General features: G+C 40.0%; 1 long non-coding RNA gene across 2 annotated transcripts in view; it reads left to right on the forward strand.

Annotated features, from left to right (window-relative positions):
• The window catches only part of LOC124095511 (uncharacterized), a 146,241-nt gene that overhangs the window by 21,095 nt on the left and 98,861 nt on the right, over positions 1–26,285 (forward strand). Inside the window, exon 2 of one of the 2 annotated variants that reach the window (XR_009227407.1) lies at positions 17,829–18,111. The exons of the other annotated variant lie outside the window; for it this stretch is intronic. This is a non-coding gene — a long non-coding RNA (uncharacterized LOC124095511). The remainder of the gene's footprint in view (positions 1–17,828; positions 18,112–26,285) is intronic. 2 annotated transcript variants of the gene reach the window in all.

Raw genomic sequence — 26,285 nt, forward strand, 5'->3', positions numbered from 1 at the left:
CTGAGCACCACACTCTGGATGAAGAACTGTAACCCGCTGAGGAATGTTGAATGAGTGAGGAATGAAATGTAGCTTAGGAACTAGGTAATGAATTACTTCTGGTTGAGCTCTATAGCGTTCACAAACTTAGCCAAAGATGCAGAGAGTAGAGGAGAGAAGAAAAAAAAATGTCAGTATAATACACTCAAAGAGAATAAATATTGGATTTAAAAGAAAGCTCCAGAACTTTGGTTTGTAATTGTTTTTGTGACAGTCCCTTAGATTCTTCAGGCTGTTGCCTCTGCCCCTGCCCCATGCATTTGCCTTCTTTGCCTTGTTCTTTCAGTAAATAGTTGGGAAATGAGTCCAGGTCGGAGCCTGAGGCACTAAGAAAATGGATGAAAGATAAGCCCCTGGTGGGAGCCTATTTATCAGACCACCTGGCTGCTGATAGTCTCCATCATGTGTTGTCTCAGTGGAGGTAGTTTTGGTGCAGGCCCTCCTGGCTGCCCTGGGTAGCTAGATCATCTCATGAGGCCCAATTAGTGGAGAGAGGGTAGGGTCTGTGGTAGCTGCTATACTATGCATGCATGGCTATTCTTTCATTTAGTCCTCTTTGTCAATCTAATGTAAAGATCCATTTTGGGAAAAAAACCAAAAAAACTGAGAGATGTCTTCTAAGAAGAGATGTCAGAGCCGGATCTGTCCTGGTGGGAAGCCAGTTTCTCAGCCATTACTCATTTCTCAGTTGATCTGTATCTCCTCTTGCCTACCATTGCAGAAGATAGAGATGGTCACCAATTTCGGATGGTTCGACTTGAAATTTTTTGACTTCATGGTGATGTGAAAACAAGACCTGATCAGTAGAAACTTCACTTTGAGTTTTGAATTTTGACCTTTTCCTGGGCTAGCGATATGTAGTAGCAAACTCTGAAGATGCTGGACAGCAAGCCACAGCACCCAGGCAGTCCCGAGAACTTGGGAACTTGGGAACTTGGGAAGGAGTAGGCCCATTCCACTCCCACAGTAAACAACTGTGTGCTGTGATAACAGTGTGCTGCGTTGCTAAGCTGAGGTGTTTGGTAGGTTGGGAGTATTAAATGCATTTTGACTTACAATATTTTAAACTTCTGATGGGTTTATCAGGCAGTAACGTCATAGAAAGTGACCCAGCATCTGTATCTAAAAACTTCTTTACTTTCCTGACCCTCATCTTTGAATGTGTCCCTTAATGAACAGCTCCTAGGAGGTCTCAAGAGTGAAGACTTTTCTGAACACTCAATAGGTGATGTGCCAACAGGCAAAAGGGTTTGAGAGTTACTGTAACTCCTTGGCCTCTCTTCTGCCAGCTAGCTACAGTTGGCTTGATGCAGGTTTTCCATTATACCCAGCTAATAGTCCTGCTCACTGTCTTAAGTATAGTTGGAAACATGGCTTCACCCTGGTAACTGGACAAACTTATGGGACTGAATCATGGGGGTTTTCAATGGAAATTTCATAAGCTTTAGTATAGAAATAGATTTCTGTTACACTCTCAGGTATTAAGGGTGTTCCATATGTTTAACTTGCTTTAACTTAGAAGATAATTAATGTCAATGTTGACAGAAATTATTGGTGTTTTTTTTTGTTTGCTTGTTTTTACTGATTCTTATATCCTCAGTTTATACCCAAATTCTTTTTCTCTACCCCTTGCCTATTTCACTTGTTTTTATGAGAACTTTGGATGTCCTGAATTATTTTGGAAATTTGAGGGATATTCTGTGTTATTACAGTGATCAATGGGTTCCTGGGAAATTACTCCAAGTTTAGCTAAAGTGAAGAAAAGATTGTCCTAGCGGGCCAAGCTGCCTCCTTGACCAATGTACATATTTTCCAAAAGACCTAAATATATTTTCCAAAGACCTGAATATATAACTATGATAACCAACAACTGAGTAGTGCTTACAGCAACATAGTATCATGTTGAGATTTCTGAACAGGTGATATGGAAATGGTGCTTTGGGTTCCAGGTCATAGGTTCAAATGCAGCCCAAATTAGTGACTATCACAGGATTTTATCTCTGCAAAATGATCCAGTGTTCTAACTCAAAATCTAAGATATAAAATCAGAAATATGGCCCCTACTTTTGACACTTTGTCTGCCAGCTAGCTACAGTTGGCTTGATGCAGAAAGACCAATCATAGTGAGCTGGACAAAATGAACAGAAAAATCTCAATCTTAAAATAATACAAGTGTTCAAATTTTTTGAGACCAAATAATCTTCAATCAAATGCACACATACAGTGGTTTCATTTTGCTTTTATAATTGCATGCATTGTAAGAAATGTTCTACTCAGATGAATATCAATAGTTTAATAATTTTAATAATCTACCATTTTAAGGAGTCTGTAATTTAACATTTCTACAGGTAAAGAAGCATTGATTGTTTTGTGTCAGACATGCACTTTTTCCACTAGAAGTTTTTTTCTATTTTCCCACTAGGAGTTTTTTTTTAAAATGTTAGGGGTTTCTCTCTAATTGTTTTTTACTTTCTCCTGAAATGGTCTCCCTTCAGAAGTAGTTTTCCAAGCTAGAAAGCAACTTTTCTAGGAGACTATTCCAACATTCTCCTGAATCATTCATTCACTCACCCATTCATTGATTCATTCATTCAGTAAATATCAAGGTAGTCCCTACTGTGAGCAAAGTCCTTATTGTGGGGGATACTGAACTGGTTAGCATGTGATCCTCTCCTTCAGAGAGCTCAGGGCCCAGGTGGGAGTGTAGTGGGGACCTGCAGTGGATGAGGAATGACTCAACAGTGCCTGAGATGTCACAAGGCAGTGTGTGACTGTATATCAGGGGAATGCCGCTGATGGTAAACACATGCCCTGAGTTCCTAAGAATGGGAAATTGCTGTGGCCTGGAGAGGTTAGACAAGCTCCATGAGAGGGGGACACTGCATCTGGCGTGGGAGGTAGGAAGTCCTCCCTGGATCATTCCATACCAGGCCTCATGGTTTGAACCAAAGCCCAGCAGAGGGAACCAGCAAGGAGAAATGTTAGGGACTCAGGCTGCGTCCTGTGTCAGAGGTGGCAAAAGGCCTGAGTTTTGTAGTTTCTTTAGATCTCAACATTACCTGGGAAGACCACCCTGAAATTGCATGGCAAAGAATGAAAAAATGCGTGCTCTTACCTGGGGAGCATGAGAGGGTCTTGGGGCTTGAGTTGTCCCCGAGTCCCGTGGGGTACATGAGGCTTCTGAAACACTATAGACATTTCTTCTCCTTATCGACTTTCTACTGCTTGCCTCTACAAATAAAATAGGGGATAAACCAGACACACAGGAAACACAAATATTTTATTTTTTATTTTATTCTCACAGGTGTTGTCTAATCTTTTGTCTATAGTTAAAGCTGTCGCCAAATTTGGCCCATTTTTTGAAGTTTCCAGCAAAGGGCATCTGTTTTCTGTTGCAACACACTCTGATTCCCCCACCCCCCCAGATTGCCCAATATCATTGAAATGTTTTCCTCCCACCTTTTCCCCTCTTTCTAGGCTTGAAAATGCTGAAGTCTCTTCCTCAAATTTTTTTTTTAGAACAAATAGACTTATGGTTTTAGTTGTTTTTCTAAGGACTGTTTCTCAAGCATGTAATTAAGAAAAAAATTTATTTATTTTTCTTAAATACCCCTATATTCTCTATATTTCACTTTAAAATGTGAGCCTAAAGATGGCATAGAATTTTGTATTATGGGATTGCCTGTAGCCAGACTGAACTTTAAGGATCACCTATTTTTGTTTTACTAAGTCAAAACATGCTTTTAAAGCTAAAGCATGAACATCAATAGCTTGTGTTGGCTATGACCTCCAGATCGTTTTCTTTATGACGTCCCAGAATGAATCCTGCAATTGTGTGGTTTGTTTTTCTTCCCCTGTGAGTGATACTACAGAACCTCAATCTGTTTATGTCCGCCTACTTCTCTAACTTATCAAGATATTTGCACTTCTATCCAGTTTTCCAAAGTGGAATGTACCACACCCAGTTTGATGTCATCATTGAACTTAATAACCATATTCTCTCCCATCATCTAAGTCACTACTAAAAATAGCACTACATTAAGACCAACCTCTTTGGAATCCCATGAGGTATGCATCTCTGGGTTGACGCCGGACTATAATAATTACTTATGGGGAAAGGCCTTCTAATCACTTATGAATTCACCTGCTGAGAGTGTGATTTCAGGATGCAGTCCTCTAATTGCCCCATGGAAAGCAAGACAAAGTTTAAAACTGCACAACAACAGTCACAATGATTTAACATCTGTGCCTTTGACTTGGTTTTTATCAGACTTATGCTGTTGAGGGAGAGAATTTAACTAATGTGATAAAGATTGTCTTGATTTTTCTCCCTGCACGGTAGTGTGTGTGTGTGTGTGTGTGTGTATGTGTGTAAGATTGCAATATATTTCTGGATCTTAATGTTAAGGTGTGAGTCTGATTTTTAAATGTTCCTGTTTCTGTTTTTAAACACAAGTGTTCATGTGTCTCTTTCAGTCCACAGACACCTCACCTTAGGTTTGCAGAGATAATTGCTAGTGATTCTGTGATGACTTCATTGAAATGCCATATCCTGGTGTTTGCCAGTAATTGTTTATTCATTCTGCCATCTGAGCTTACCGGTCACACATTAGCATATGCATTTGTGTATAATAATGATTTTCAATTTATTGAGTGGACTCATCATCTGAAGCACTGCGAAAATACAAGGATAAAAGCAATTCCTACTTCATGTTTGTCACTTAGCTGGGATAGACATGACAATTAAGAAAGAAAAACACAGAGGAAGAAAAGGTCAATCATACTGCTGAGACTTTGCTGGCAGCTTGCTGATTTTTTTTTTTTTTTTTTTTGGCACAACCTTTGGACCTTAGCCATTTTGATTTAGAGGAGACCATTGTAGGAAAAGCCTTCCTGGGAATGTGGAATGTGGGAGTTTTGAGAAGAGGTCTGGAAAAAAAAAAAAGGGAACTCACTAGGATAGTTGGAGGGAGAGGGAGCATAGGTTCATACAAAAACAAACAGATTGTTCTCATCTCTCTGTCCTGTAAAAGGGATTTCCAGTGGCTTCCAAAGGAATTCTGTGCATGAAGGGTATGTAGGGGAAGGGAGACTGTTTAAAGGAGTCAGCCCTGTTTTACCTGGCCGCCAAACAAAAGAACCTTCTAGCCATATGAAATCGGTTGCACAACTCCCTGCATCTTGGTTATGAGGAAGACTGTTGCTAGAGCTGGTGTTTCTGGTGCTTGAATTGAAAACGGTTGTTTTCTACGAGCCATCCATGTTTGTTGCGTGCTGTGAGTCAAATGTTGACAGTGGCTAATCTGCAGGGATGGAATGAATGATTGCTGGTCCATCTGCATACTGTTAAGGAGCACACATCCTGAAGAGCCACACCTAGTCCTGTGATCTCACCTCATCCACCCCTCATTCAGCTCTCTCCATCCAGTGACCAAGGATGTCACTTGACATGATGGGGTCTTTTCTTAGAGCCTGGGCTGAGATCCTTACCCTTGGGGTTGCTCTTGGAGTGAATCATTATGAAGAGTGACCATTACCTCCAGGAGGCCACTGGTAACAGTTTGTACCTATGGGAGGCAGTGGAATAGGGCGCCCACTGCTTTACTCTTTCCCATTGGCTCACAGGACTTGTTTGTTGTATTTCCTGACAACCAAGCCTGGCCCCGAGGACATGAGATTGTAAATGTCGAAGCTGTGAAGTGGAGCATGAGGGAAGTGGAGGCAGGATGAAGAGAGCATGGCTTGAGGAAAGTTGGGTCAGGATATGGGGATGCCCAGGAAAGCTATGGGCCATCCATAGTGGGTGGATATGGGTGCAAAGGAGGTAGGCTGGGGAAGGGGAGGCTGGGAGATGCCCAAACTTTCTCTGTCACTGCCTTCTTCTTGTTTTTTCTCCTCTTATTCCTACGCACCTACTATTAAGCCTACAATGATGACAATATTAAGTGTCAAAGCATTCTGCTTTATACCAAAGAACTCTGAATGAGGCTACTGTTTATTGTATTCTTTGTTGGGTGAAAGATTTAAAAATATGCTTCTTCTTCTTCTTTTTTTTTTTCCTGCTCATTCAGGTTTTAATGTAGAGCAGTGCAAGACACAATGAAGAGTATTGTACATGAATGGTCCCAGTTTCTTGAAGATATTGAGAAACTTTAACTCTGTGTTCTTGCCATAAATTAGAAGTAGACCTTCCCAAGCCTTGGCTGTTAGCTCTGTAGGTTTTATGTAGTATTGAAGCCTTGCGGACATCAGTGTGTGGAGAGGTTTGAACCTTGGCTAGTATAGGGATAATTACCAAAGCTTGGTTGCTGAATTACAAATCCTACTTACCTAACAAGCACACAATAGCAGCTTCTCTAATGGGGTAATCTATTCCATAGCTGGTGCCAGGAAGGGCAAGGGGAATGTGTTATCCTGTGGCAGATCAACTCACCTCTTTGATACTGGCTGGAAACAGAAGTTGAAACTTGCCTCTGGTTGCATAAGTGATTCCTTCCATACAATTTGTCTAATTACAGATTTTTAAGTAGAGTGATCATTAACTTCTGGGTGAAGAATTTGGGGGTTTATTTGAATAGAATCTTGCGAATGTTCAGTCCCGAGATATTCTCATTCTGCTACCAAAAGGTGGGGTTAGATGCTACCTTGATTTTTAATGTGTACTGCAACTAGTGCACATTAAATACAGACCCTATGCTGAGAAGCACTGTCTTGCCTTTTTCTGTGAGGTTGCTGGTTAAGGGGTGTCGATGGGCACAGATCAGGGGTATTCAAGCTGGGGTGGTGAGAGTCCCATGCCTACCCTGCAGGGACTGGTCTTGGCAGGAGTCACAGTGGAATATGAAGCTGGAATGGAATATCTCTAGTAGATCACTCAGAGCCCTTTCTACATTGCTTGTGGGTATACTGCTTTGACACTTAATATTGTCAAATTCCTCTATGATTTTGGCCTTATCACTGAGCAGGCCTCAGCCCATTTTTCTCTGGTGAAGCTGTAGTTAGTTATTTCTGATTCGAAATACCTATGTATTAACACTTCACTTGCTTATTGATGTCAAGGCCTGTGGGGTTTCAAGTGAGTATAATTTCAGGATAATGGATGACATTTCTTCAGAAGTGCCTTTTAACCCAATTTAAGAATTGTTTTTGACACACTTTAAAAAAAGACGGATGGATTTAGTGTCCCAGGAAGAGTTCTGTCTTTGGAGAGTCCAGCATGGCACTTCCTAGTTATGTGTCCCTGAATAAATTTATAAAATATTTCTGAGCCTTAGTATATTTCTGCACAAAAGGGGGAAGAATCCATTTATTTCTTCTTTGAGGTTATTCAGAGCATTAAATGAGCCATTGCATATATTCTTTTTCTGCTGTAATAATAAAATGCATGAGACTGGATTATTTATAAAGAATAGAAACTTCCAGATGCAGTGGCACATGCCTGTAACCCTAGTGACTGGGGAGGCTGAGGAAGGAAGATCTCAGTCAAGTGTGGGGCCAGTCTCAGCAATTTAGTGAGTACCTAAGCAACTTAGTAAGATCTTGTCTGAAAATTAAAAAGGGCTGAAGATGTAGCTTAGTTGCCAAGCACCTCTGGGTTCAATCTCTGACACAAAAGAGAAGAAAAGAAATTAATTTCTCACAGTTCTGGAGGCTGGGAATCCCAAGATCAGGGTGCCTGCAGGTTTGGTGTCTGTTTTGACATGGTGCCTTAAAAGCTGTGGAAGGAATAGAAGGGTGGAATAGAGTGTAGCTTGTATCCTCCAAATGCTTTTATAAGAGCATTAATCACCTCTCAAAGACCACACCTTATAATGCTATTGCATTGGGGATTAAACTTTGACATGAATTTTGGAGGGACACAATCACTCAAACTAGAGCAATATATAAAGAGACTAACACAGTGCCTGGCTTAAACAATCACATCAAGCTGTGGTGTGTCCCAGCTGGTTTCTACTCTCTTGAGATCCAGTTGTCAAATTTTCAGGTAGCTCTTGTGCAGGTTGACATGACTTTGATACATTGAATCAGCAACAGTGCAAACACAAATAAAACTTTTTCTTCCCCTTGGAGAGTTGGCTGTGAAACACTTAGGAGCACGCCCTTCATAACAAGTAGTATTTCCGCTTGCCACAGCTCTAAATTATATTTTGAATCTCCTGGCCTTTTTAAACAAACCATACAGAACTTAAAGTGATCCTATAAAGAAGATTTAAATTAATCACAGTAAACTTCAATCACTTCTATAGTAAAACACAGAGAAGCTGTCAGGGCCTATGGAAACTGTTGCCACCACCTTATAGCATGATGAGTACTCTGCTCTTTGAGGATTTAGGTTAGTTTTTTACAGTTTTTCCTTCTCTTGCTATTTTTGGTCAGCTCATCTGCCTCTCTTTAATGGTTCCTCCTAAGTTATTATGAGCTATTTCTCATCTGTTAGCAAAAAAATCAGCTATTGAAATTATGTAAAAAGTAAATGTAACTGGCTCCCAATTAAAAAATGGGCAAAGGATGTGAATGAATAGTTCTTTGTGGAATAAACAAATGGCCAATAAGCACATGAAAAGATGTTTGAGATCATTCATCATCAGGGAAATGCAAATCAAAACCACAACAAGATAGTATTTCATGCCCACCAAGATGGCTTCAATCAAAAAGTCCAATAATGTTAACAAGAATGTGGAGAAATCTGAACCCTCATCTCTGTTGGTAGGAATGTAAAATGGTGCAATTACTTTGGACAATAGTCTGGCACTTTGTTCAACAATTAAATATAGAATTAACATATGACCAGTAATTCCACTCTTAGGTATATATCCAAGAGAAATGAAAGCATATGTACACATGGGGGATACACACAAGAATGTTTACAGAAGCATTATTTTATATATATATTTGTGTGTGGGGCACCAGAGATTGAATCCAGGGGTGCTTAACCACAGAGACACATCCCCACCCTTTTAAAATGTTTTTTAATTAATTTTTTATTTATATATGGCAGCAGAATACATTACAATTCATATTATACATACAGAGCACAATTTTTCATATCTCTGGTTGTATACAAAGTATATTCACACGAATTTGTGTCTTTATACATATACTTTGGATAATAATATGCATCACATTCCACCATCATTTCTAACCCCATACCCCCTCTCTTCCCCTCCTACCCCTCTGCCCTATCTAAAGTCTGTTTATTCCTCCCATGCTCCCTGACCCTACCCCACTATGAATCAGCCTCCTTATATCAGAGAAAACATTAGGCATTGGTTTATTGGGCCCACCCCTTTAAAAAAATATTTTATTAGAGACAGGGTCTTGCTGAGTTGCTTAGGGCTTCCCTAAGTTGCTGAGGCTGGGTTTGAACTTGCAATCCTCCTGCCTCGGCTTCCCATGTCTCGCTGGGATTATAGGTGTGTGCCATCACACTCAGCTATGGCAGCATTATTTTAAAAAATATTTATATTTTAGTTGTAGTTGGATACAATATCTTTATTTTATTTTTATATGGTGCTGAGGATCAAACCCAGGGCCTCGCATGTGCTAGGCCAACACTCTGCCGCTGAACAACAATCCCAGCCCTTCAGCATTATTTTAACAGCTCCAAAGAAGAAAAAATCTAAATGTCCATCCACTCACAAATGGATAGTCAAAATGAAGACTGTCCATACAATGGAATATCATTTGGTCAATAAAAAGGGAAGAAAAGCAAGTATGCTACAACTTGAAAACCTTGAACACATTATGCTAAGCAAAAGAAGCCAGTCACAAAAGATGGTGATTCCATTCACACAGGAGTCCAGAAGAGAGTAGATGAGTGATTGTTTAGAGCTGAGGCGGGTATGATAGAAGGACAGCAGGGGGATAGTAGCTAAAGGTCATAAGGTTTCTTTTTGAGGTAACGAAAAATGTTCTAAAATTGTGGTGCTGGTTGAATTGTATTGGTGAATTGTACACACCTTTAATAATGAATTATATGCTATATGCTATATGAATTATATATCAATAAAACTGTTAATTTTTTTTAAAAAACACTACTTATTATGAAGTAAGGATTAATTTGTAGACTGTAAGAATAGATCTCAACCTAAGAACCTATTCTTATGCAATTAATACATGAATAAACTTTAAAAAGTAAACCGATTTTGAGGGAGACTCTAAAAAGGAAGTGTGTGGGTTTTTGACATCCAGTTTTCTTCTGGCTACATTCTGAAGAGTTCCTGTCTTAGATAATGTCCTTCTGAATCTGTTGTTCATAAAAATTTTAATTGTCTGTTTTGATGATCAATACTAGGGGTACTAACTAAGTGCCTGTGTCTGTCTTCGTCTCTCTCCTCTCCTCTTCTGGGGTTGAATGTGTAGGTTTAACAGTTTGGGATGACAGTGATGGTGGTGCTGCCATTCACAAAAGATACTTTAATCTTTGTCTTTTATAGAGACTGGGGGAAGTGAAGTGGGGGTGGGGCACTGAGATGGCACTATTGGTATTTATAAATCATCATCAGTAGAATGGATGACAAATAATGCCTAGAGGTCCCTAAAAGTATCAATTACTTAAATGCTGTGTGATGTTATTTATTTATTTATTTGAAAGGACTAAAATATATTTTGGTGCAAAGAGTGGAGAAGTGAAGACACTTACGTCAGCACTGACCCACACCAGTAACTTTCCAACTGCTATAATGCTGTCATGTGATGGCAACATCTAGCAATGGGTCTGCTTTTCATACTTTGCAGAATTGCTGTGAAAATGTTACCTCTTGTAACATTGTCTTAGAAAGAATCCACATATTTTCAGAGGAAAATATCTAATATGTCACTTAAAATGTTCTAAACATCCAAACATCCACCTGGAAAAAAATAGGTCATTTCTTAAGGGTAAAGCTGATCCCTCTCAGAATTTTTACCCACTACTTGCAAGATTTTAAAAAAAGCTACACTATTTCTCTTATGTGGTGCCATTCAATTTTTAGTGTCTACTAATGCTATTTTTACATTAGCATCTGGTTTTCTTCTTTCTTATACTTTATTGCTAGTCATTTTTAGTTTATTTTTGTTTATCACAATGCTGAAGGATTAGTTTGCAGGAAGAAAAACAAACAAGGAAAAGTACTTCTGAAGTTCCCTGCTACATCAATTGAACACCGAAGAGCTCAGTCACATGACTCCTGTACTCTGGGGAAGACTAAATGCTGCAAGAAGAGAGTTAGCCAGTAGCTTTCCCCCAGGGTCTCCCTTGCCCTCTGTGCACCTGCCAATTGTGCAGGCCTCATCTCGAATGTGATATGTCATTTTCTCAACAAATACTGGGTCAATATAATGTACTTTGGCATTGTTGGAGGGCGTTTCTGTCTGACCTCCATCAGCAGATGCTTGATCTCTGGAAGCCTAGGAATTGATCACCTCCTGACTTCAGTAACCACAGTCACCTATCTCAGCTGTACATTTGGAAAGAAGGAAGAACCAGAAGGTGGGGAGATCTTACAGCTCCTAGTATTTAGGTACATGGATAATTGCCCCCTAGACAGGAGGGAAGAAGGAGAGTGGTGCAATGATTTGTGTATCCCAGAGTTAAAAGGGTCAGAGGAATGCAATGACTTATCTGTTGATACACATCATCAATATCTTAGTGCATCTTTCTGGGCTTGGAAGAAGAGAAAAAATTATAAATGGCATTAGAAATAATATTTATGAAACTTTATAAAATGTATATTTTCTTACTTCCAATCTTAATAGTAATGAAAAATGGCTACCATAGATAAGAAAATAAACTGCGTCTGAGAGCATCTCATATCACAGGAAAATTCAGTTTGTCTTTAACACCACTTACAGATAGTTTCTAGTCTACCTACGAATAAGTTGCCAAAATATTAATATAGCTTTTTACATTTATGGAAAATCTGTGTGACCCCTATGTTTATCTTTCCTTCATTCAAATGGTTGACTAATTATTAACCTTAAAACTTCCCCTATGACATTTTGCCTAGCCCCTCCCACAGTTTCTAATTATTTTCTTAGGTGTTATCAGTTATTTCTATTTTTATCATCTTCCTTTGAAAATATGGGGATTTTAACTGAATGTTAAATGTTGATTTCTTGGGACCTGGGGATTGATCCCCTTCTGACTTTTGTAACCACAGTCGCCTGTCAGCTATATGTTTGGGGAGACAAACTAGAACAAAGATGTGCCATCGATTTCTATGATGACACTGGAATATGTTCCCTTTCATTCTTATTGAAATGTAAATGTATTTTTTTTTTTATAAACTCTGTTGAGCATTGCATACATCTTCATTAAGATGTCTTCTGTGAACCTGTATCTTTTCCTGGTAAGGTTAGCACTAATTCAGAACTCACCCGAGTGGATGAGTAATTTAAGTTGTTACTTCCAATGTGCATTACTTTGCACTTGTCTGCTCTGCACTTCATCTGCTACTGTTTTGCCCAATTACTGAGTTTGGATTCTATGTTTCTCATATCCATCTGTGTAGACTTGGGGAACCAAAATAGTTTCCTAGAGTCAGCAAATTTCAGCACCTTATTATTTAGTCCATTTTCAAGGGTGTTAATAAATATCCTCGCGAGCACTGCTCTTGTATTGATTGCTGGCACCCCACTATTAACTCTTTTCCAGGCTGAGAGCAAGTCATTTATTCTTTCGTTACCCCTCTATCTCTTAACCCACTGTTAACCCATGATTGACAGCCCTTTACCTCTTACCCAGTGGCTGCCAAGTTTCTTTAATAGCCTCTTGTGTAGGACTGTATCAAAAGCCCATGAGAGTCTAAATAAATTACATCCACTAGTTTCCCTTTACCCACCATTTTGTTGCCCCCATAAAAATTCTGCATTAAAAATACCAAAGACACATAAAGAAAATAACAACTTCCAAATGTTTTCCTTTTTTTTTTTAATCTGCTGATTTATCATCTACTGCTACTTTTTACCCCATTAATGCTAATTTTCTGTTTATATCAACCCCCAGTCTGCCATGGAACTACTACAAACTAAAGATATATTACCTGCCTTATATCAATGCTGTAAAATAATTGATAAAATTTTGAATTACTTTACATATAAATAAATTCCACTGGTGGTCACTTCTGCATCCTAGTCCTTGCCTTGTTAATTTTCACTCATTTTCAAGCTTTCCAGAAAATTCAAGAAAGTAAGATTTCTCTTTTGTAGCTCATGCTCCAATATTTTGCTTTATGGGTATGATACTTTGTGATGACTTATTTTCTGTAAAGATATTTTTTCATTTATTTATTTGAAACATAGTTACCCTACTCTGATAATTCCTCACCTTAAGCAGAAAAAAGATGGGTTTAAAGAAAGGAAAATTGAAAGTACATAGTAAGTGACGTTTCAAAGATCAAAAGATCTCTTTTAGCTGGGCATGGTGGTGTACGTCTGCAATCCCAGTGACTTGGGGGGCTAAGGCAGGAAGATTGAAAGTTCAAGGCCAGTCTGGGAAACCTAGAGAGTCTCAAACAAAAATAAAAAATAAAATATAAAAGGAGAGCACCCTGGGTTCAAGTCCAGTACTTAAAAAAAACACATACACACACAAAAAAACACCAAACCGAACTCATCTGTCATAACTCCAGGTTTGACCCTGAGGTTGTTTATCAGTGGTGGCTGTTCATCATCCTGATAAAAGCATAGATGACACTGGCATTATGTAGGAAATATAAAGAAATACAATGAGGAGATGCTATGGTTTGGGTGTGATTTGTCTTCCATGGGTTCATGGGCTGGAAGCTCAGTCCTCAGTTTGATTGTGTTGAGGTGGTGGCACTTTGTAGAGGTGGGAACTAGTAAGAAGTGGTTAGGCCATGGAGGGCACTGCCCTTAAAAAAATTAGGTAGTTCTTAAGGGACCCCTGTTAGTTTCCAGAAGAGTGAGTTGTTATTAAAGCGCAAGCCTGATCCCTGACTCTCTCTAGCTTGCTGTCTTCGTGATCTTTCCCTCTAGCACATACTCCTGCCACGATTCCCTTCACCATGAAGTGATGTAACAAGGGGGACCCTCACCACCATGATATGCAGACTTTCAGCCTCCAAAACTGTAATGTAAATAAAAACTGTTTATTTTAAAAAAATCTGTTTAAAGTTCCATACTTTATAACAATGGAGGTTATATATTGATATTTATATACCCTTTGAACCACACAGCAACCTTTATGGACTGTAAGTGTTGTTATTATATCATCATAAACTAACACAAATTAGGTACATCATTTGCCTAAGCTCATGAGCATATTAATGACCCTGAACTAGAATCCAAATATTTAGATTCTTCATCCAGAGTCCCTTCTATTCTTCCATACTGCCATTGTGAGCTATTCTGTTCCTTTTAGCTGAAGGTGTAAAAGCTTTAAGCCATTTTAAAAATTGCTTGTAGCTTCTTATATACTATTTGTTTCAAAGTCTTTTCAGGAGGTATGCAGTTCTAAATGTGGAGGGGACATATCCTTGCCCTCTTCTATCTTATACCTGCCAAATCTTACCCTTTTGAAGTGAAGGACATTTTCATTTCAGATTAATATTAGGACTACATAAAAAAGCATTTTGCTCTCTGAGGCAAGCTTTTCTTCAATGTTTCAACTAACCATTTATACTTTTATCATTTTTTTTCCTACAAAAAAGTCTCCCTCATTTAAATTGTCACAGCTTGGGAGCCCTGCCTGGAATACATAATAACTGCTTGTAACACTTAAAATGAAAACAAATTTACCAAGAATAGTGGAATGACAACAAGAGCAGGGAAAATATAAGTACATGGAAAATAGTCTCTCCTACGCATATATTTTCAGCACTAAGTATTTTTATTGAAATTGTTGCCTCCAGTTCTTCTGCTTGCCTCCTCTTCATGTGGATTTTATCTTGGTGGGAGTGGGGTGGGGGATGTTAAAAATCTAAAGACCTAAAGAGTGAGGAATCTTTAATTATTTGATGTCTTGTGTTTGGAAGGGAGCACTGACTAAAGGTAGGTAGATAGAGCCATGCTTCTTTCTTAGCCTTGGTGCTACTGACTGTTTGGTAAAAGACTGGTTTTCACAGCCTTCCTGGCTTCTGTAAGGTAGATGTGAGTAGATGTGAGTAGCGCCTTCCTCCCTAGTTGTGGCAACCCAAAATATTCTCAGGTATCAGCACAAATTTCCAGGCTTGCAACCATAGACCGAGAAGCAAGGCCCTCGGGAATATAATTCTGGTCTCTGGTAGGGGCTTTGACAAACCTCCCTCTTCCTCTCATGGACGTTTGCTCTCCATCCGAGGTAGAGACCATGATTCCTGAAAATAAAATTTCCAGAGAGGTCTGCTTGCTTACCCAGGCTTTGCTTATGCCTTATGCCAGTGATTCTGAAAGATCCGTTCACTCTTTTGTCAGAACTAACTGGGGTTGACAGAAGTTCTTTGAGAGCTTTCCTATTGGTTGGAAAGAGCTCATGACATTTCCAGAGAATTCCATGCTCCCCTCTAGCCTTGCCCTATATATTATTCCTCCCTTCCACCCAGTGCAAGGGCTGTTATAGAAAGAGAACCCAACTGGGAAGCAGCAGACCTTGCTGACCTTGGATCAATCAGCCCCTGCTCTGGGCTCTTGTTTTCTTATCCACACTGTGAAATAGTTGGACTAGATAATATATCTTCATGGCTCCTTTTAGCTCTCAAATATTATGGTCAGAATGTTCTTATTTTTCTTGGCTTTAATCTGTCAATTCAGATTGTAGAAGCAACCCTGAACTCCCTCAATTGGTACCAGCCTGTACCCTGTTTTTACAAAAATGTTAATCTATTTAGGGTTAATCTATTTACTTTATTTAATCTGTGCTTCTCATATTCCCTGATCCTAACTTTATCAACCCATAAATGAGAATATGGAAAAACTTAACCACATTTCTGGAAAAAGACAATAATTTTGTAAAAAAGAATTACCTAAGAAGTTTTGAGTTTATTCACACCTTAGAAGAGTACCTTATGTGTTGAGATTAAGCAAAGTGTGCAAATGAAACCATATTTCAAATACTCTAGGGGGGAATAGGCTATTCAAAGTAATTTGCTGGGAAATCCTTTTGGAAAGAGGAATCGTTCTTTAAAAAAATAAATCAAGTAACCATTACTGGATTTATCTGGATATAACATTACAAAAATGATGAAAATCGGATTCATTCCTACAAATTCATGCAGACTTCTGCTGAAACTCTCAAAACACTGCTAGTGTTCATTCTTGTGAAGTCTAAGATTGACTTCCCTAGACGTTTCTGGTGCTACAGGCACAGGTATGGTCACGGTGACAAAGGCTTTTTCCTCCCACTTGCTGGTCTTTTGTGACCTCAGGCTTCACTTATTTCTGAAATGAGGAAGTTTAACTTGATTTCTGAGCTCTCTGGTGGCTCTAAAATCCAGTGAGTTGAATCAGAAACCTTGGTTAGGAAATGACATTGGAATACATGCTTCTTCACCAAGTTTGTGGACCTGGAACCCAGAAGTGGCCCTGCGGAGTGGGCAACCACTGGACTCTTCCCACCCTCCTCTCCACTGAGGACGGCACACCACTGCCTGCTTCCGGCCCCCAGCTCCAGTGCCTGTGATAAAAGGCAGCTGTTCTAGGAAACTGGGTGGAACCTTGTGGAGGAAGCTACTTGGACAGGCCCAGGGCGGGAGGGAGGAAGACCTGCAGGGAAGTGGCTATTTCTTGTTCAAAGAAGCACAGAGGGGGTATGACCAGTGTCATGTATGTTGTATACATATATACATATATGTTACATAGAAACATTCACTGAGTGGGGAGAGGAGCAGGTGAGGTGGACAAAGGGGCAGCTCAAGTGTTCTCACTCTTTACAGTGAATCATGGTCTGGCACGGTCAGAAAGCCAAATCCCAGCTCCTTAGTTCCTGTTCCTCCAGAGCAATCGCCACTTGTTCCCTGATCATATATCCCTGGTGGAAAGAAAGCAGCCACTAGGGTTTTGAAGGAACCTGTGCTTCAGGAAATGGCCCTGAGATTCATTCCAGCAGAGTCCCTGCATGTGCACTGGTGCCTTGAGTCATCAATAAAGCATAAATCACCTTGTCCAGAAATGTTTGCTCAGTCGTTACTATGTGCCAGGCACTGTGCTAAATGTTTGGCTCCACCAGTAAGAAAAACATCCAAGATCCCTGCTCACAGAGAAGGCAGGCATACAATACAATAAAGACAATAAGCAAGCTAAATGTCAGGTTAGAAGATAATAGAATTTAGAAAAGGAAAGAAAAGCTACCTTTCTTCTTCCTCTTTCTCTTTTCCTCCAGTTACAGCATTCAGAATGGCACAAAATATTTTTTCCTCATTAAAATTGCTCATTTATTTTCGTTTTTTTTTTCATCATTAACATGACTATTGTACTTTGAGACTAATTCCATGCTATATGTTAATATGTTGATCAATTGTGTAGTTCTAAAACACCTTGCATCTGTTCAGTGACACATTTCCTAAATTTTCTTTTCAGTTCTTCTGTGAGGTGGGCAGAGAGAGGTATCCTTATCCCCGTGTAACAGATGAAGAGTCTGAAGTTTATAATGTCTTAGAAAAACTGGGGTATCTTGACCTTTTCTCAGTATGGATTTATGTAGGACATATTTTTGGCAATTTCTCTGTGGGAAGAAGTGTCAGAAATTTCAAACAATGGCCTTCAAATCTATGAAACAAACCTGGCTATTAATGTCATCTCCTGTAGGTACTCACCTGATGGGATATTTCCTGTTCTGGGAAAATGATAGTTAATTTTTTTTTTTTTTTACCTAGATGTGTGTTTGATCTTCACCACTGTGGCTTCTGATCCAGGTTATCCTCACAGGCCATCGATTTCCTTAGAGAGTAGACAACCAGCCCCTCTCATAATGATGGGGGAAATTTTACTTCAGCACAAAATTGGTAAAGTGCAAACTCTCTCTTTGGCTTCTTCTTAAACTCTCATGAACCTGGTGAGTATAAGCAGATTCTGTTCCACTCTCTTGCTGCCTACCTTCTGGGATATAACATCAACTGCATCTTCTGGAAACACGTCCTATCCTTGGATGTAATCTCGGTAGGTTTTCTTTAAGGGAAAAATGGGCCATGAGCACCCACCATCCCTGAAGTCCCTGGGGAGCATGCCTATGTACTCTCAGAGTTTAATGGTCCTCCTTATCTATGGTTTCAAGTTCCCAGGTTTCAGTTTTTTATGGTCAACTGACATCTGAAAAGGATGACTACAGAACAAAGTATTTTGAGAAAAAGAGACCATATTCACATAACTTTCATTACAGTATGACTATTATATTTTATTATTGTCAATCTCTTTCTGTGACTAATTTATATTTTAGTATAGGTATGTATGTATAATTAAAATTAGCATAGCATATGTAGGGGTGGCATAATCCACAGAGTTTAGGCATCTACTGGGGGTCTTGGAACACATCCACTGTGGATAAGGGGAGACTTCTGTATATAATTTGACAAGTTCTAAAGATGAATTTTTATCTTGAAATCTTTTGTTTCTCCACGTCCGCCTCCTCACTGGGCACTTTGCTCCTACCATAGCAATCTATGACAAAACTTTTGTTCCCAGGTTGATCCTCACTATATAAGCTCCTGGGAAACCTTTTCATCAGGGACTGTGCTCAGCACCTGCAGCCTAATTTCAGTTTTGGTCCTACCTGAGGATATTAGGGAAGATATGTTGACTTCCATTTCTATTGCAAAAATACAATATGGAGTGCATTCTAACAGCAAATGTAATGCCTTTTTTGTATCTTATCCAAAGTAATCTAGAATCCTATGCTTACCAGAGTGTGAAAAACTGGGGATTTCTATCTTTGTGTCTTTACAGTTCTCTTTTTTAGAATGTTCACCTAATACTGAATTACTTGCTATAGGTTAAAATTGGGCAGAGTGTTTCCTTGGAGGGAAGATGGACTTTCAAATATGTAGTCTTGACATTGTTTTAATTGTGTGACTTTAACTTACTGAGTTTATTTATCTGAATTTTAGTTTCTTTTTCTGTACTATGGAAGGAAAATGCCTCCTAGAAGTATCTTTAGGGATTTAAAAGGATAATGGAGAGAGTAACTGGAATCTGGATAGCATATACCTACTCAGAAAGTGTTAGTTTTATTCTCTACTATCCTCCCACCACCCCAAGTTTATTAATAAAGTCCTCTTGATAGTGAGGTTTTTATGTGACAGGTTGATTTCTCCATTAGAACTCCATACAGCCTGAGCACTGTTTGCGGGGCATCCTGGAAACGTGGGCTCCAGTGTGTGCTGTGGTGGGAAATGCAATCTCTTCACCTCTTCACCATTTCTGAATCCTGTGACTCAAAATGACAGAGTCTGCCCTGTGGGTTGGGCGCTTTCAGTCTTGTGGTGAAATTGTTTGCCCTTTAAAATCCATTGATTAGGAGATCGGGTCTTCTCGTGTAATTAGAAAATGTGCTGGAGAAATAACTGATTGTCTTCTGGCTTAGTCTCTCATAAATCTGTTCTTCCTCCTGAAACGCTGGTGCCAGAACTTTCTTCACCATCACCACCACAGGCAAGCTTCCAACAACCAACCTGTCCCAAAGTTAACTACTTCTCTCTTAATTTGATACCTGGAAAAACACAATGATTTCAGCACTGAGGAGACAAAACCACAGTATGGAGGACTGGAGGCCACTTTGAAACGGTCACAGTCCCAAGATCTCCCACCTCTTTGCTCTAAATTAGGGGAAAGAATAGCTCTGACCTCTCTAGACAAGACTTCTCCAGGTGACTAACACAAATTAATCTGTCAGCACCTGGTTCGAAACAGGGGCTCCAGCATTATAGAACATTCCAGAACTACATCTAACACTCTACACATTGCCTCCCTGCTGAAATAAAGAATGACTGTGCTAAGGAGATAAAACTGGGGTGAGGAAAGCCTACAAATAATTAGGAAAAAGAAGATGGGAGTCAGATTCAACATGCTGTACTATCAAAAACATAGTAAGCACCATTAACTTTGTGTGAATAACTAGATGAAATATGCTCTGAGGACTTAAATCACAAGCAAAGTGGAAATTGCCCAAAGAAGTGAATAATTTCTTGCTACAGCCTTTCATAAATAATCATAGTTCATCTCTGCTGGATATTTCCTGTCTCAATTGTCATCAACAAAGTTTTGACTTTACCAACAAGCCATGCAATTGTGTTCTTAGGATCTTAAAAAAGCTAAGCACTTAGCATCCCCTTAGAATTATTTCTTAAATTCTATTTGCATCCAGAATATGCTGAGGAAACCCAGCAAATGAAACAAAACAGAAACAAAATTATAGTTAATTTTGAGGACTTGTGCACCTGCGATGATACTAATGACCCTTTTGCAGTTAAATTTAGCTTTCAATGTGCTGTGAACACACAGGCAATAAAATCTCTGAGACAAAATCGGCCTGGTCTGATAGGGTCCAACAGTACAGGGGTGGCGGGACCCCCTCAGCAGAACATTGCTAATGAAGAGAGTAAATCTATGCTCAGGGTTAGGTAACTGCTGGATGTAGTGAAAGGCCAATTGTTGATTTGCATGTGTGAGCATTTTTTCAAATAGCAGAAAAAGAAATATAGACATAAAGATTCATGTTTCAACTCTGTCCCTGATTCCAATTGATTCATTCTTGATGCACATGGACTAGTTGCTTTCATTTCAAAAACAGATCTGAAATGCTGGAAAGGCCCTGGGAGTCAAGGCCATCCTTCCTGGAGGTCAAGGCCTCCCCACCCAACCCCTACTTGGCTCAGCTTATGCCACAGCCCAGCTGAGCCCAGTGCCTGGCCACACCCTGTCCTTGCCTCTGAGCTGCCTCTGTTCCTGCGGCTCTCTCAAAATTCTCCTCTCAAAATCCTGCTGTCTTTCCAAGACCCAGATAGGTTGACCTCTGTTCAGCAGACCCTCTTCCACCCCTGAGGTTGAGTTATCTTCCTGCCCTTTACAGTGACTCAGAATTTGGCACCTCCCATGCAGAGCCAAGTGTTTTAGTTACCTGCCAGCCTCCCTCACCAGGTACAGACTCCTCAAGGGCTAGGACTTGTCTTTTTCATTTCTGTAAGAGAGTCCTTTGTAAGACAGTCTCCTAGGCCTCCAGGCACTAGAAGAGTATTTTTGCACACGGGAGACAAGGTAAACTGCTGCCGGATCCACCTTTTCCTCTCTATTTAGATTCTAGTGATTCATAGTAAATTGGAGGGAGTTTGTTAATGTTTAAACCCTTGGCTACTCTGACTTTTTGCTGCAGTATCACATTGTGTCCTAGTCTTAGCTTCTAAAGAGTGTTTTTGCTTTTGCAGAGTAAGAGTTCAGGCCCTAGAAGCTTGTGCCATATTATGTATTTTATTTCAAGCCCTATCCATCAGATTATATTTTCCACATTGACTTTTCCCTTACAGCCAAAACTAATGCTATGTGTGTTCATATTCAGTGTGAGTTTGTAAGAAGGGCTCCCTTTGTGCAGTAGGCACTGGATTGGCATAGGTCAGAGAATTCCAGATTTGTCACTGCTCTGGACCAGGCCTTTGGTTGGTGCCTAGTGAGGGTGGTTGCTTCTGCCAGCCAAGGACCCTTCTGGAAAACTTGCCAGGGGAAGTGTTTGCTCTTCTTAGGACTTTTACGAATGGTTTTTGTGTAGTTCAGTGTGGATCAGTAATTTTCCACAGTCAGAGCACCTCTGCCAGGTGGGTAGCTTCCCTTGAGTTTGTAGAATGCCCTCAGATGAGATTCTGCAGAAAGTAATTTGCTCAGTCATTGTGGATGTTTGGGTACCAGCCATAGAAGAAGAGAGGGGGCCAAGGGTGCAGAAGAGAACCTTGAGTGGGCCAATGTTTCCAGAAAGATAGATGAAAAAAGGTTCTAACCCATCTGATACCTAAGCAAAAGCTTAGGACCTTTGGCTACCACAAATACTGATCTGATCTACAGTATGAAGGATGGTGGGTTTGTTGAAAACCCATATGTTTAACCACTGAGGTTAATCAGATGAGGTGAGATCTTTCTGGTCTATTTCTTAGTTAGGCAATAGATCTTTATTTTAAAAAAATTATTTTTTGGTACTGGGGAGCAAACCCAGGGCCTCAGGCATACTAGGCAAGCACTCTACCACTGAGCTTTATCACCAGCTTGAGTCACTACATCTCTAAAAAGATAACATATGCACATACATAAGTACATGCATAATTATAGTTCATTTCTACTGAGTTTGAGATTCTTTGTATAAAATATTCTGTCTTCACAAGAATCCTACAGCATAGATCTTATTATTACTACTTCATAAATAACCAAAATGGAGGTGGTAAGGGATGTTACTTATTTTACTTGTATACCAATATTTTAACTGATGGCTTTTCCAAGTTGGTCTATTCCTTTGTTTTTCCAAAGATTGAAAGAAAAAAAAAGACAAACTTTTCAACAGTTTTTATTTCCAGTTTTGAACAAGAAAAAAGGTATTTAACATGTTTGCTAGACTGGGTGGGGTGATGTATGCTTATAATCCCAGAGACTTGGGAGACTGAGGCAGGAAGATTGCAAGTTTGAGGTCAACCTCAGAAAATTAGTGAGGCTTGAAGCAACTGAGCAAGATCCTGTCTCAAAATAAAAGAATAAAAAAAGTATGGAGGTTGTAGTTCAGTGGCAAAACTTCCCTGGGTTCAATACCCAGTACTAAAAAGAAAAAAAAAGTTTGCTAGAGAAAAATAGTGGGGAGAACTGAGACCCTCAGAGATGTAGAAGTATGGACAACAAATATTTTCTCTAAGAAAGAGCTGTTATTCTGGAATGCAATACATGAAAATTAGGATGTCTGCAGGATTGACAGCAATTTTCCCGATGTCCTTGTCTGTACTAATGCTTTGCTCCTATTAGCTGACTTGTCCAGAAATCACTGGCCCAAGTCAATTAAATAAACTTCTCTTTCCTATGAGTATGGTACTGAGAGACACCTGACTGGAAGTCCGAGTTGCCAAGGTAATTCATAGCATGGAAGAATAGCCTAGACTGCTTGCTCCCAAGATGTCTAAGAGGCGTTGTTCTCTCTGTCTCTGTGGAGGCTCTGGTGTTACAAATCCTGAGCTGGACTCGCCAACAGGCATGTCTGTATCATCTGAGTCAGGTGTGGTCTAATGTTTTTCCTGTTCCAATACCTTTTCTGCTTTGAACTTTCCTGTCCACAGAAGAGGAATAAATCGTTTCTATTTTTGTGGGTTGAGGGGTGGGCCCAGAGGCCCACCTGTTCATGTTATCTATTTTTTTTGCTGAGCACCTTCTGCCTCCTCTTCCCTGTCTGCTCTTGCAGCCAGGCCTGAAACTGAAAGGGGTGATATCTGAAATGAGGCTGAAGGCAATTGATGGTTGGGATCAAAGGTTGCGGGTGAGGCTTTTCTCTTCCTGTCTCCCTGTTGGCTATGGAAGGAGGAAGAGGTTGGCCAGCTCACTGCAGAGGCAGAGAGTATGTACATAAGGAATGCTGTGTGTGTGTGTGTGTGTGTGTGTGTGTGTATGCACTCTAAGGACCATAAAGCTCATCTCAGCCTTGGCAAAATGGCACAAGCACCTGAGAATAAAGAGCCCGTGATTAGTAGAAACACCTTGTAAAAATATCTGCTCCTGAAAAACTAGGTCTCTGAAATGTAAATGCCTTGCCAAATCTGCAAGTCTTGGAGATAAACTTCTTGAATTTATCATTCTTAAAAATGTACCCTAGAGCAAGGGGGAAACTCAGGAATAAGTTTACAAAAGCTGGAAAAAGAGTGAGGAGAAATGACCTCCTGGTAAATTTGATATGAAAATCTCACAGGAGATTCTAAGAGAAACTGAGGGGAGCATTAATAGCACAGAACACCTGTGATAATACAATAATTAAGGGCAATAAATAATATAGATTTTGAAGAGATAAATTATAACAAGCCAAATTGGTGACTATAAGTAGACTTACAAGACTAGGAACAGAGTCCAGTCAAGCAGATGTTAAATGTTTAGAATTTCGGAAAGCACTTAGGGTGAGCTCTCAAAACATTTGACTTGCAAAATTAGTTCAGATTGATTTGGATAGGAACATGCTGGAAATCAGACAACAAACATGGGTTCTGGTGAGATACAAGGTGCCTAGGGGAAAGGGAGGTAGGAGGATAAAGACAAAGCTCTCTACAGGAAATACTTCTTTATGTATCTTTATTTGATATCTATAGGGAGCTGATTAGTTTTTCCTAAACTGTGAAGGCATAAAATAAAACAGAAACAAAGATATGCCAAGAAAAAGAAACAAACACATTAGGTTCAGTTTAAAAAAACAATCTGGATATTTTCTGTGCTGCAGAGACCCAGGAATGCAGTGATGCAATCCTAATCAGCCACTCATTCCTCCAGCCCTTGTTCCTGCCTCCTGCCAGTCAGGTGCTATTCTGGGGCTGAGCACAGGCCAAGTACACACAGCCTCTGCCCTGGGGTACCACTTGAATCTCTGGAACATCAGGAGGGTGACCTGGAGGGGACAGGGAGGATTTTGCAAAGTAGGGAAAGCCTCAAGTGGATATAATTCTCACTGCTCATATATAATATTTTATATTTCAGAAAGCACCTCACATCCTTTCTGGGTTTCTGTAACACTTTGGGCCAATAGTTCTTAATGCTATGATCTAAATATTTCTGTCTCTCAAAATTCATATGCTGAAACCTGTGTCTCCAGGGTCATGGTGTTAGGAGGTGGGGACTTTGGGAAGTGATTAGGTCTTGGGGCTGGAGGCCTCGTGATGGAATTAGTGCCCTTTATGAGTGCACCTGGTCTCCCTGCCCCTTCTCCATGTGAGGTCAGAGTGAGAAGACAGCTGTCTATAAGGATGTGGGTCTTCACCATGAGACACCGCATTTGCCTCCATCTTAGACTTTTCTACCTCTAAAATGGTGAGAAAAGAATTTCTGTTGTTTCCTTTAATATCTAAATTTTTAAATTATTTTTATGTGGTTATAAGTTTCAAACCCGGTGCCTCACATGTGCTAGGCTAATGCTCTACCACTGAGCTACAGCTCTAGCCCCTCTGTTGTTTTTAATCCTCTGAATTTATGTTATTTTGCTGTAGCAGTAGGTCCTCAGGCTCTATTTCATTACTTGTTTTTTTTTACCCCAAACCTTAAATGTCAGTGTCCTGAGGGGAATGTTCCTGCTCCCCTCTCCTTCACTCCACAATGGAGCAAATGATTCACTCTGCTGATGGTTGATGAGCTTAAGAACTGGAAGGGTGTGGGGCTTAGGGGTGGGGAGGAAAGGCACTGGAGAATTTCTTAGGGATGGTGGGTGAAGGTGGAGGAAGTTCCATAAATAATTCTGATAGCCCTCCCTCTTCTGTTTTAAGAACCATTCCTGTATGGAGGCTGATGCTTGTATTCCTAGCTGATGCCTTTGCTGAATTCTTGATGTGCAGACCAGGGTTCTACAAGGACTTTATGCTTGGTTGATTCACTACAACTCTCTCTAATTTCCCAAACCAAACTTACTGGTTCCTGCTTTTTCCACCCCAACCAGGAACTTGGTTAAATTCTTTACTCATTCCTTTCTTCTCACATCCCCTCTCCCCAAAGCTCAGAAGCAACCCTCAAGGCCTTTCAGTTATACCTTTAACAATCTCTAGAATATGCCCCCTTCTCTCTGGTCCCACCACCCCAGCAAGAGGCTCCTAACTTGTCTTCATGCTCCAGAACTAAGCTCTCCATATAGACATTGGAACAATTGTCCAAAACCAAGGGGGATAAATTCAGGAAGTTTATCTCCCAGACTTGCAGATTTGGCGAGGTGTTTACATTTCAGAGACCTAGTTTTTCAGGAGCAGATATTTTTACAAGGTGTTTCTACTAATCATGGGCTCTTTATTCTCAGGTGCTTTTGCCATTTTGCCAAGGCTGAGATGAGCTTTATGGTCCTTAGAATGCACACACACACACACACACACACACTATATCCTTATGTACATACTCTCTGCCTCTGCAGTGAGCTTGCCATCCTCTTCCTCTTTCCATAGACAACAGGGAGCCGGTATAGACAGAGGGAAGGGTTTGTGATGTTCTTTGGTAACTAGCCTCATCTTTTGCCAGTCCCACTCTATCTTCCCATTGACCTCTGTATTTTAGGTGTACTGCTAGTTTCCTTCTCCTTCTCCTTCCTCTCTCCCCGCCCCCCTCAGTACTGGGGATTGAAAACAAAGATGCTTGACCACTGAGCCACA

Source organism: Marmota monax, unplaced genomic scaffold (genome assembly GCF_021218885.2).
Source record: "Marmota monax isolate L192 unplaced genomic scaffold, Marmota_monax_Labrador192_F-V1.1 WCK01_AAM20220418_F8-fsc00030, whole genome shotgun sequence".
Taxonomy (NCBI): domain Eukaryota; kingdom Metazoa; phylum Chordata; class Mammalia; order Rodentia; family Sciuridae; genus Marmota; species Marmota monax.